This window comes from Vulpes lagopus, chromosome 12, assembly GCF_018345385.1.
Source record: "Vulpes lagopus strain Blue_001 chromosome 12, ASM1834538v1, whole genome shotgun sequence".
NCBI classification, from domain to species: domain Eukaryota; kingdom Metazoa; phylum Chordata; class Mammalia; order Carnivora; family Canidae; genus Vulpes; species Vulpes lagopus.
The window spans coordinates 57,595,487-57,607,729 of record NC_054835.1 but is presented as its reverse complement, the minus strand read 5'-3'; the positions used below and the strand labels follow the sequence as shown (position 1 = coordinate 57,607,729).

General features: G+C 52.9%; 1 protein-coding gene across 4 annotated transcripts in view; it reads left to right on the top strand.

The window, feature by feature from the left end:
• Nucleotides 1-12,243, top strand: part of CYTH1 (cytohesin 1) — a 78,850-nt gene that overhangs the window by 41,620 nt on the left and 24,987 nt on the right. The window contains exon 1 of one of the 4 annotated variants that reach the window (XM_041724805.1): nucleotides 6,004-6,492. The exons of the other annotated variants lie outside the window; for them this stretch is intronic. The gene's annotated coding sequence lies outside the window, so the exon portion shown is untranslated. Of the gene's footprint in view, nucleotides 1-6,003; nucleotides 6,493-12,243 lie in introns of those variants that run through there. 4 annotated transcript variants of the gene reach the window in all.

Below are 12,243 nucleotides of genomic sequence, written 5' to 3'. Positions count from 1 at the left end.
CGAGCCACCAGGGCTGCTCAATAAATAAAATCTTAAAAAAAAAAAAAAAAGAAAGGAAAGAAAGAAAGAAAGAAAAAGAAAGAAAGGAGCCTTGGCCTTCCTGCACAGGGCAGTCGCTCCAGGTCACCTGCTGACCTGAGGACGAGTCGGTGAATTTCTTTTCCGGGTCCGTGGCTCTTCTGCGTCTCCTTTCTCTCCGGTGTCCTAAGTCTCTCTCCCCTTGTACCTTCCGTTGAGTGTTCGGGACGCTGGTGCATAGACTCGAGCCGCGGCCCACGTGGGAAAGGGCGGCAGGGTGCTGTGGGCACGGCGGGCGCTGGGAAGGCAGGAGAGCGGAGTCCAAGTGTGCATTTTCCGCAAAAGAAATATTTAGGCATCAACCTGAGCAGATATTTTGGGGTAAACGACTGCTGGTGTTTCTGTATTTTGTGTGTATAGAAACGTTGACGTGAAACGTTGCTGTAGTTGTGGATCCAGATACACGGAGAGGTCGGACGTGAGCCGTCCAGGCCCCCGGCCTCTGAGGACGCTCCGCGGCCAGCCTCCCGCGCGTCCCTCTCGCCCGCATCTGCTGTTCCTTGGTTGCCACTGTACAGAGCAGGTCTTCGAGAATTTTCTAGATGAGCGCTCACAAATCATCTCCTCCTTTCTTGTGACCACATCGTGTTTAAGTAGTTTTTAAATTTTGCAATTTCTAAAAAAAAAAACAAAAACAAAAACTGCAATTTCTGGAGGATGTGGGTTGGGTAAATTCTTAAATGGAAGTGCTGAATGGAAAGGAACGTGGCTTTTAGGCTTGGTATGGCAGAGAGGCTGCGCGGGGTTCCACGCCCCCGGCCACCTGTGTGTCCCCACGCCCTCGTCGGGGTCTCCTCCGTCATCAGACACGTAATTTCTGCTGGACTGTTGGGAGGGCTGTATGGTGTTCGTGTTTTAATTGGTATGTTTTAGATTTTTTTGTTTTTGGAGAGTTCAAGCATCTTTCCACGTCTGGCCACGTGTGTTTTTCTCTTGTATCTGCCTTCGTGTCCTTTGCCAGTCGTGTTTGTCTTTGTCCTGCTGGGCTTCGTGCTGCTCTCCTTGTGAATTAAAGAAGTTAACCCTTGGCCCGTGCTTTGCATATTTGTTGTCCTGGCTGCTTACCTTTAGCTGCTAGGGCTTCATTTCCCCCTCAGCAGCTTTTCATTTTAATCCGGGAAACACACTTTCCAAAGATCACGACCATGTTAATCCATGCTTTATTCTGGAGTGTTTATGGTTTCTTTCTCTACATTAAAATCTGTTATGCAGCTAGAATTTATCTTGATATAAATAAGGTGGGCAACTCCGCTTAGTCTTCTCCCCGACGGCTGACTGGCTTTATTGCACCACCACCATGGGCTGGAAATCCCACCTTTCTTTATATTTGTGTGTCTTCTCTTCCTGAGACCCTGTGACCTGAAGTACCAGCAGGTGTGTTGGCATCTCTCAAGTGTCCCCATCAGCGAGCTTCACACACGTCCATCTCCAGGGGTGACTCCCTCACGTCACCTTTTTCCTCCTTCATACTTTTCTGGACTAACCATATATACATTTTTTTTTTCCTAAGAGCTTTTTAAAAATTTTTATTTATTTATTCATGAGAGACACAGAGAGAGACACAGGCAGAGGGAGAAGCAGGCTCCATGCAGGGAGCCTGGGGTGGGACTCGATCTTGGGACTGCAGGATCACGCCCTGAGTCAAAGGTAGATGCTCAGCTGCTGAGCCACCTGGGTGTCCCTCCTAAGAGCTTTAATATTACTTATATCATTTCTGTGAAAGTCTTGTTGGTGATGTACATAGTATTTTTAGAAACTGGGACATACACACCGAGGAGAGACCTTGCCCAGTTTGGGTCTTCCAACCTCTGCCCACGTCTCCTTTTCTTTTCCTGGTGACTCTCCTGCCCGAACGAAGAGGCCCTGTCACAGTGGCCACGCTGGCTTTGGGGGCTTGGGGTGGAAGGGAATTTGTCCAGGGAAACCAATCGCATCATGCTCTTCAGGATAACAGCCGAGAGGTGAGGATCAGTTTGTACTGGAGGGAGGCCACCGGAAACCTTCCTGGTGTCAGGAATTTATAGCCAAGCCCCCACCCTCCTGTGGGTCACTCACCTCCTGAGCTCATGTTGCAGAGGGAGAAGTGCCACCCCAGGGCTTGAAGGAACGTGGAACTAAGCTTTGTCTGCTTCCTGCCACCACCTCCTGACTGTCCTCCCTGCTGCACCGCCCCCCTGCTCAGCCTTGCCCTCTGCGAAGAGCCGGAGGTAGAGGACTCCGAGAGCAACCTCTCCAAGCAGAATGCATACGCCCTGGCCTGCCAGGCGCCGTGAGGAGGCCCCATCTTGGTGTTGCCCTGCCCGGGAGTGGCCACTGAGACCTGCTGTGATGCAGAAGGCGGGCGCCCAGGCTGGTGCCTCCAGCCCTTTGTCAGATTTCAGAAACCCTTCCCGGGACCCCATGCGGCTCTGGTAAGGGCCAGTGTCCGGTTCTGGGAGCCGGGGTTTTCTGCTTTGGGGTTAGAGTAGAAACGACGGCTCTCTCTCGAGATCTCCAGCCCTACTCTGTGGGAACAGGTGTCTTTGCCTCTTGTGAGAAGTATTTACGCATCTAGCTTTTACTGAAGAAAAATTAAGTACTTTTAAGTATCAGGAATGGATTACAGCTATTAAAGCTCCGTGTCTCGGTTGTTGCATGACGCAGAGCGGAGATTGAGTCAGGCTCTCTGCCTGGGTCAGCCGGGGTCTGGCAGGGCCTCACGCTTGGGCCCTTGATGAATGGCAAGATTGGAATTCAGCTCCACCTCCGAGGTTGTGCAGATGCCCCTGCGTGCGTGGTGGAGGGTCTCCGGGGCTGGTCCCGTGGGCCGAGGCCTCATGGTGGGAGGCAGGATGTGAGCTATGGTTGGGCTGGGAGCGCTGGCAGGGGCAGAAGACACTCGTGTCTGCACCCCGACTTCTGAACCCCAGTTCTGCTGCATTGGACAGGTGCCAAGTGTCCCCGTCACTGTTCCTTGGTGACCCCTGAAAAGCCTCCAGTCCTTGTTCTTTCTCAGGCCCCTCGCAGCCACTCCCCGCTCTTCCTGGGGTGCTCCTATGCTTCTCCGGCCACTCAACCCCAGCATAGACTCCAGAGGCTTCGTGTCAGGGGGACCCAGTGTGACCCCAGCTTCCCCCACGTTTCCAGCACGTTCTCCCCTTTCCACCCTATGACCGTCACTCTCCCCAGTCTGGAGGGGCCCCTCCTTCCTGGCTCTAACCTTCAGACTAGGCTCCAGCCTCAGGCCTGCGTGGAGCCTTCTGGCAGCGTGGCCGCCGTGGTCACGGTGTCCCACCCCCAGCATCTGTTGCCACAGTTCCTTTGCACGTACCTGCCCGACTCTCTTCTTTCAAAGGGAATAGTAACGATCTCTGTACCTTCTACACTAGCTAACAGGGTGCCTTATTCATGGGTGGTACACTTTTCTTTTCTTTTCTTTCTTTTCTTTTTTTTTTTAAAGATTGTTGAATTAACAGTCTCAAAATCATTTTGAAAAACTTTTATTTTCTCTCTGTGGATTTCCAGAGATGACTAGCTCACCTGTGAATGGTCTTTATCTTTGATCACTGTGAGTTCATGAACTTGATGATGGGGCTGTTTGTTTTCGCATCCGTCTTCTTTATACATGAGGAGGGACGCTGCAGACTTTCTGTTGGTAGTTTTTCCTTGAGCTTCTTGTCTGCTCACATCTTGGGTCGTACTGTCCGTGCTGAGAATTGACTATTGTGGGCTTTGCTCCCAGCTGCCTGTGGCCCAGATTCCAGCTGACCCTTTGCCCAGCGTCACACGCTGCAGGTCGGGCCCGGCTGCAGATCCTCTGGTCACTCTGTTGTAGCAGGTGCGGTATGTGAGCCTGGTGTGTTATGACCTGGGCTGGCACAGGAGGTGAGAGGTCAGCAGTCACCTGCTGGGATTTGTAAATCTCTGCTGTATTTGTGTAAAAACTAGGAATGTGGGCAGCCCCGGTGGCTCAGCGGTTTGTTTATTTATTTTTAAAAGATTTTATTTATTTATTCATGAGAGACACAGAGAGAGGCAGAGACACAGGCAGAGGGAGAAGCAGGCTCCCTGCAGGGAGCCCGACGTGGGACTCGATCCCGGGTCTCCATGATCACCTCCTGGGCTGAAGGTGGCGCTAAACCGCTGAGCCATCCGGGGCTGCCCTGGCTCAGCGGTTTAGCGCTGCCTTTGGCCCAGGGTGTGATCCTGGAGACCCGGGATCGAGTCCCACGTCGGGCTCCCGGCATGAAGCCTGCTTCTCCCTCTGCCTCTCTCTGTCTCTCTCTAATAAATTAAAAATCTTAAAAAAAAAAAAAAAACTAGGAATGTTGCCTCAAAAAGGGGCTAAGTGTATAGCCCTGGTTATACACTTAGAGTATGAGCTCTTACTGGGCAGATGAAACCCTTGGTAGCAGGACTGCATTGGCAGGCGGTAAACTGCATGATACAGACACAGAGAGAAGTGGCGTGGGGGGAGATGTTAGGTGATGACCAGCAGGTGTAAACTGAGAGGGGAGCCTGGCCACCGTGACCCCAGAGTTTTCCCTGTGAGCAGCAGCTCTTGAGGAATGGTGAGGAAGAGCCCCTAAAAACAAGAAGGAGGTGAAGAGATGCTGGGAGTGAGAGCTCTGGTGGAGCCAGGAGGAGGAGGATCTTCCACCGCGGGCGAGAGGTGGGTGCCCTAGCAGATGGCAGGAGTGGGGTGCGGTTCTCAGTCTACACCTTTGTTGAAAGCTGGTTTCCATTTACAGCCTAAGACAAAGAATTCGTAAATAATTTTAGGGCTTATTTCTCATAGACTTGATAGGATTCTTATAGATGAGAACTGCCATTTTGGTACAAAAATAAAGTTGTTCATATTATGGCTGTTTCTTCAAAAACGTAGGCTGGGCTGCAGAGTTGGGGTATTTGGGTTGGGTCTGGAGACCCTGTCCTGGTGACAAGGAATCCCCAGAGCATGGAGCCCACATTAGTATGGCGAGGGGCACGGAGGGGACAGGCCTGCCGGGGGTGCCTCCTCTCGGCACTTTCCTAAGGACAGCAGACTGGAAGGCAGGGGAGGGCCTGGGATGTTTTGGTTTTGTTTTCTCCTTTGTTGTTTATGTGGAGCAGTGGTTTCCAGGCTGGGCAGTTTTGCCTTCCAGGGGACATTTGGCAGTGTCTGGAGACGCTGTGGTTGTACATCTGGAGGTGAGGTGGTGGGGGCGCCCTGGCATCAGCAGCTCAACCTCCTGCATTGTCCAGGACAGCCCCGTGAGGGAGACTGAGCCACCAGAAGGTCAGCAGCACCGAGGTCACAGAGCCCTGATCTGGTGTCATGGCTTCTCTTTTGCCTCCCTGCTTGTTTGGCATTTGTTTTTAAAACCTTACGTCTCTTCCCTCACTAGTCAAAGGCGGTGTTCCCCCGAGTGGCCTGCAGACAGCGGCCTCGAGTCATCTTCTGGCCCACCTTCACGTGGGAGCCACATCTTGGGGTCCGAGGCTCCAAGCCTGGGTGTTTGATGATGCCCCCTGAAGTTTCAGAGCTGCTGCTCTCCGGTTGCAGGGATGTTCCTTGTCACCCGCCCACTGAGAGTATTGTCCCCGAGCCCAGCGAGGTCAGCCTTCGAACTCCTCCTAACCAGCGTGCCCTGGAATGGGACGTTGCCACCTCTGGTGACCGAGTGGAAGGCAAGCCCTCTGCTAGAGAGGCCGGAGCACACCTGTGTGGGGCCCGGGGCAGCCTGGCCGGCGTCACTGCCTGCCCCCCCCTCCCCCGGCGGGAGCAGGAGGAGGGGCTGCAGGGACCCCGCGGGCCTCCCTGTCGTTTCTGGGCTCGGTAGGGAGAGGGCGTCTAAAGGAAGGGGAGAGGGCGTCTAAAGGAAGGGTTAACAGCCCCGGCGAGGCAGCCCTCAGCCTCTGCTTCTGGGGGGAAGAAAAGCGAGCGCAGCCTGCCAGGAGCGGTGCAGCCCTCCCCCGGAGGCCGCGTGCGTGGGGGCAGGAGGAGGGGCCGCTGGAATCGCATTCATGGAAATCCGCCTGCCTGCGGCGCCGGAGCGCAGGGCGAGCGCAGCGGCGAGCACAGCGGCGAGCACCGAGCAGGGCAGGCAGCTCGCACGCCAAGTGTCAGCCGGCGGCCGCTCCGCTCCGCTCCGCCCGCTCCTGCTCCGCCGGCTCTGCCCCGGCAGCCTTCCCCTCCAGGACCGGCGCTCTCTCCACCCGCGGTTCCCACTTGGCCTTTGTTTCCTCGCTGCCTCCCGTGCCCGGCTGTGCCGGCCCACATGCCGTGCTGGCTGCGCCCCTCCGCCCCCCTGGGGCCGCGGGAGCACCCGGGAGCCGGGGACGGCGGGGCGGCGGCGGCCCACCATGGCCTCTGAAGCGGAGAGCTGCCAGCTGCCCAGGCTGTGACGGGGGCTGCCGGGACGCTGGGGCTGCAGGAGAGGGGACTCGCCTTGGGTAAGAGGCCGGTGGATGGCGCGCGCTGGTCGTACAGTACCACGCAGAGTATGCGGATCCCGCTCTATTATGCTTTGCTGCCAGCCTCTCCCACCCCGCGGCAGGGCCGATGCGTGCGGCAGCGTCTCTGCATGACTGCCTTGTGGTTTTGCATTCTGCTCTCTCCTCCTAGGGTTTTTCCATTGGCTCCTCGGGGTAGATGTTCAGATGTTCAGGGGGCTTTCTTCTAGGCCTGAGATTTAGGAACAAGCCGATGGCCAATTTTGGTGGCCCTGCTTCGGTGAGGTGACGAATAGGACAGCGGGAAGCAGGGGGACAGGTTCAGGGTGATTCTCTCTCCTCTGGACCCACCCCATGAGTTTCTGTTGGACTCTTTGAATACTTTGGAACCATTCCTGGGGGGGGGGGGGGGGTGTTAGCCCTCCTTCCAACAATATGTCCAGAAAAGGAGTTGGAATCGCACGTTTCATTTGATCCTAGGGGTCCATTCCAGCGATTAGGCCGACCGAGAGCGTTTCAGTGTGCCAAAAAATTAAGGGCTTTACGAAGAGCTGGCATAGATTGGTTTCAGGAACAGGTTAAGTGAGAACTGACTTGTTAAAGCCCCCACTGAGCCCCAGTTCTGGACTGAAAGGGGTGTGGCGGCACAGCTGTGCAGTGGGAGACGGCAGCTGGCACGGGGCGTTTCTGGAGCCCCTTCCCTCGGGAGAGAGGGGCAAGCACAGATGACTTGGTCTGTCTGCTGGGGAGGGGATTCCCAGGCTTTCCCCGAGAGCTGAGCACTCTCCTCTGTCTCAAGGAGGCCAGCGCGAGAAAATGGTTCTCCCTGTTGGGCTGGTCCAGCCCTGCTTTCCATTCCTGTGATCCTTTCAAAAACAGCTTTGCAGACACAGATTGGAAGTCTGAACGCCAGAAGGAATCCTGCTGCAAAACTCCAGCTGGATCGGATCTTACCACTGCCAGGCTTTAGAAAAGGTGGAGAGGTTTTAAAATGATTATTTCCTAGTTTTTACCTTTTATTGAAAGCAGATGTTAACTTTGTTTTTCTAAACCAAACTTTTAGGATACAATTTTATGACTTCATCCCTTTAACTGCCTTTAAATTTGACCTCATTTCCCTTTGGTTGGCTGGTTAGTGCCGGAGTTCTAGGATTTGTTAGATAAAATGTGTCTGTTCCCTTCTGTGTGTAAGGTAAGAAGATAAAATACCTTGTTTTTTTCTAAGACAGTTTATGGGACTGTTTGGGGGTTTTTTAAATAAAGCTTTTATTTTTAAGTAATCTCTGTACCAAATATGGGGCTTGAACTCACAACCCTGAGATCATGAGTTGCACACTCCACCGACTGAGCCAGCCAGGCGTCTTTGTGGCTGTTTCATACCTGTTCTTTCATTTGAGAAGGGCTGTGATGATGACAGACCCATTCCGGTTGGGGCTGGATGAGGTGGTGGTTAGCCCAAGGTCACAGAACTACCTCGGCAGGGAAAGCCCCCAGCAGGTGTCCCCTCCCACCCCAACCCCAGTTAGCCTCTCCTCTGGACTGAGGAGGCTTGAGTCATCCGGGCAGGTGTTAGATGAGCCAGCTGCAAGACAGCGGTGGGGACAGAGTTTGTCTTAAAGATGCAAAAAAATGGTAATAAAATAGTTAATGTATCTGTCCTTCGTCCTAGGTAGGAGATTGGGTGACTTTTGTGGGGGAAAGAATTTAAACTGGAAGAGTAAATGTTCGCGTTGGCAGTTTGCTAGAAGGAGCCTCTGGCCTCTGTGTTGAGTATCAGTTATGCTGGCCTCATGCTAATTTAACTCTTTCTGGTCCACGCTGTGTACACAAATTCCTTTAAAATCTAGGCGGGGCTGCCTGGGTGGCTCAGTAGGTTGAGCGCTCTCTGACTCTTGGTTTTGGCTCAGGTCATGACCTCAGTGTCATGAGATTGAGCCTCGCATTGGACTCTGCGCTCAGCACAGAGTGCTTGCAATTCTCGCTCCCTCTGCTGCTCCCCTTGCTCCCTCACTCTCTAAACATCAATCAGTCAATCAATCTTTAAAAAAGAACCAAAATCTCCTAGGCCGTAAACTGGTGGTGAAACACTTCATAAGTCAGTCATGGAAGAGGAGTACAGTAAGCAGAAATCAGGAAATCAAGATAACTGCTGTTGGCTTTTTGTATGTTTGGTTTACTTTTAATTATAGTAAAGTACACACAAAATAAAATTTATCATATTTAGTGTACGGGTCCAGTAGCGTTATGCATATTCCCATTGCTGTACAACCATGCTTCAGAAGTTTCCATCTTGTGAAACAGGAACTCCGTCCCCAGTCAGCACCACCTCCCCAGCCCCAGCGCCTGGCAGCCTCCATCCTGCTCTGTCTCTGGGTTTGGCTGCTCCGGGCACCTCACAGAAGTGGAATCCTATAGCCTGTGGCTGATTTCACCGAGCACGGTGTCCTCAAGGTTCATCCATGTTGTAGCAGGCATCAGGATTTCCTTCCTTTTTGAGGTAGAATGACTGATACTGGATTGCCCATGGTTTGACTTAGTTGGAAGGAAAAGTAACTGGTTTTCTAAAGTCGGCAGACTTTCTGTAAAGGTATGACATGAACATATGCGCTGTTGGCTCATGGATGCCACCAAGTTTCGGGCTTGGGTCATATCCACATGCTCCGACCGTCTACCCTCTCTTGCCCTCTGGTCATGCCAGCTGTCCTGAGGCCTGGCCTGTCTGTAAATTTGAGGCTTTCAATGAAATTCCTGAGTCATTACAGCTGTTTATTTTCCTTCTCTCTGTATTGCCCTTTACCTGAGAGATGCAGTGGATGTTGGTTGCGTCCTTATACCTGTTGTAAAGATCTGACCCCAGATCTTATCAGCTTGGAATTGAGTTTTGTGAACGTTTGCTAAATGTTGGTTTCCAACACCTGAGTTCTTTCTGTTCTGAATCTTTCACATTGTAAGTCACTGGGATTTCCTGGGAGACCAGATGACTCACCCCCATAGGGTGGGGCAGCATGAGACATCTAACCGGTAGGATCTGCACAGGTATGAGGTTGGTAAATGCAGGCCCTTTGACCTTTTAAGTCCGTGGAAGGGAAGGAAACTGCCTTCACTCCCTTGGACAGTTTCCCAGATTTGCACTCTGGAACCCAAAAGCTGTAAATAGCTGTATTCTCTCCAGAGCTGGTAGCAGTTTCTAGAGAGGCATGAGAAAGCTTGGTCCTCCACTTTGCCGCTGCTGCTCCTGTTTTAGCTGGGGCTTGCAGTTAGCTTTTGCAGGTTGTGTGCTTTCAGTTTCATAAAACTTACAGGTCTGTAAAGGGTTTGGCCTTGCTTATTATTATTAGCAGGGGTACTTCTGGCACCAGTGCTCTGCAGGCCCAGGAGCACATCCGGACACTCGGATGCACCCCCTGGCCTGGGTGGGAACGTGGCCCAGGATGTTCTCTCCTGTCTGTTTACCTTCTGCACATGTGGGGAAAAGGAAGGACCTTTCTAGATTCTTGGCCTCACTTCTTAAGAACATTTCCCTGCTGTGCTGGTTTAAATTTGGACCCCTCTTACCCACTGAAAGGCAGAGGCTATATATAAGAAGGGCGATGGTTGGGGATCCCTGGGTGGTGCAGCGGTTTAGCGCCTGCCTTTGGCCCAGGGCGCGATCCTGGAGACCTGGGATCGAATCCCACGTCGGGCTCCCGGTACATGGAGCCTGCTTCTCCCTCTGCCTATGTCTCTGCCTCTCTCTTTCTCTATCTCTGTGTGATTATCATAAATAAATAAAAATTAAAAAAAAAAAGAAGGGCGATGGTTGATGATTATGGTTGGAAAAACAAGGCAAGGGGTGTGTTTTAAAGCGAGGCAGCAGGACCAGCAGGACCTGGTATAGGGGGGTGACCCCGGAGAGTGATGTCTTGGTCCTAAAGCACATCTTTAACGCTCCCGGGGATGTAGGACAGAGTGTGCGTTGTGGCAGGCGGCTGCCTGTGCTCCCGCTGAGCACAAACTGCTCTCAGAACTGCTTTCTCGATTGAACTTCATGGCGGATCGCTGGGCACCTGCTCCGGGCTGCGGGGAGCGCGGAGCATCCTTGCCGCCATGTGCTTGTTTATGGGAGCTGCGCCTTTAAGACAGTCCTCCTTTGTATGTGCTGGATGGAGCACATTTCAGCTCTGGGGCTCTGCACTGGTAAAATCTGCAGAGCAACATTTAAATAAAGAAATAAATGGAAGCTTCCCTCGTGTGGCTTTTCTATTCACAGCTGAACACAATGGTCCCTTGTTGTTGCACGCACTTTAATCCCCTTCGCTGAATTGGAACCCCGCGAGGGAGTGGGGGGGCCCATCCCGGCCTGGCCGCCTCGCTGGCAGGGGGACACCTTGTAAATTAACCTTTGCAGGAGTGAATTCCCGAGGCCTCTGGGCCCTTTGTGCCCGGGCTGCTGCCGCCCTGGTTGCCATTCTTTTCAGGAGAAGGGGGCTTAGCCGCCCTCCTGGCACAGACGTGGGGCTGCAGCACGTGGCAGTCGGGGGAGGGAGGAGCTGTTTGTTTCTCTGCCATCTGGCCCGTCAGCCGATCTCTTACAGTTTAACCCTCATGGCTTCGAGGAGAGGAGGGAAAGCCTCGGCCCTGGGCCGGGCCCTTCCTGGGGGCCCTGCTGTTTATCCAGCCACGCAGGGTGCCGGGTGCCCACGATTGTGTCTTCCTTTCCTGTCCCGATTGTGTCTTCCTTTCCTGTCCCGGCTGCGGCCTGCCCCATCCTGGGGGTCGCTCACCCCGCTCCCTCTCCAGCCACGGTTTTGATTTCTCTTTGCCCTTAAGTGAAATGAAGCATTTTCTCCACGGCATTTATTTTCCTCCTGGGCAGTGTGCGAGCGAGGGCTTGAAGTGGGGAGGTGACCTTACCTGATGCGTCTAAGTGCAAGAGGTACGTGTGTTAGGGTGCTAGATTTTTCCTGGACTCAGGGAAGAATCCCACTAGACAGATGAGATGTAAACCTGCCCTTCTTTAAAAGGAGAAGTTCTCAGATGATTTGCTGAACCATAAGTCAAACAGCGCTGTGATTTAAGGTGGAACACAGAGAGGTTTAGAGATCCTGTGGGTGATGTCAGGAGGCAGCATCAAAGCACATGTGAATAAATGTCTTGTTTATTCCTGCTGCAAATTACCCAGACGCCGCTTCCTTCTGACCACCAGGATGTAGAAGGCCCGTCTTTTCTAGGATTAACATTTTTATTTTTCATTTCTTAAAAGATTTTGTTTATTTGTTGACAGAGAGAGAATGTGCACACAAGCAGGGGGAACAGCAGAGAGAGGGAGAAGCAGGCTCCCCGCTGAGCAGGGAACCTGACATGGGGTCTCGATCCCAGGACCCTGGGATCTGAAGGCAGATGCTCAACCAACTGAGTCACCCAGGGGCCCCTTTATTTTTCATTTTAAAAGTGCAGTAGTGGGACACCTGGGTGGTTTAGTGGTTGAGCGTCTGCCTTGGGCTCGGGGCGGGATCCCGGGGTCCTGGGATCGAGTCCCCGCAAGGAGCCTGCTTCTCCCTCTGCCTGTGTCTCTGCCTCTCTTTCTGTGTCTCTCATGAATAAATAAAATCTTAAGAAAAGTGCAGTAGTATGGGGGGCATCTGGGTGGCTCAGGTCATGATCCTGGGATCCCTGCCTAGTGGGGAGTCTGCTTTTCCTTCTGCCCCCCACTCCCCGCCCTTCATGCTCTCATGTGCCTCCACTGTCTTTCAAATAAATAAAATCTTTAAA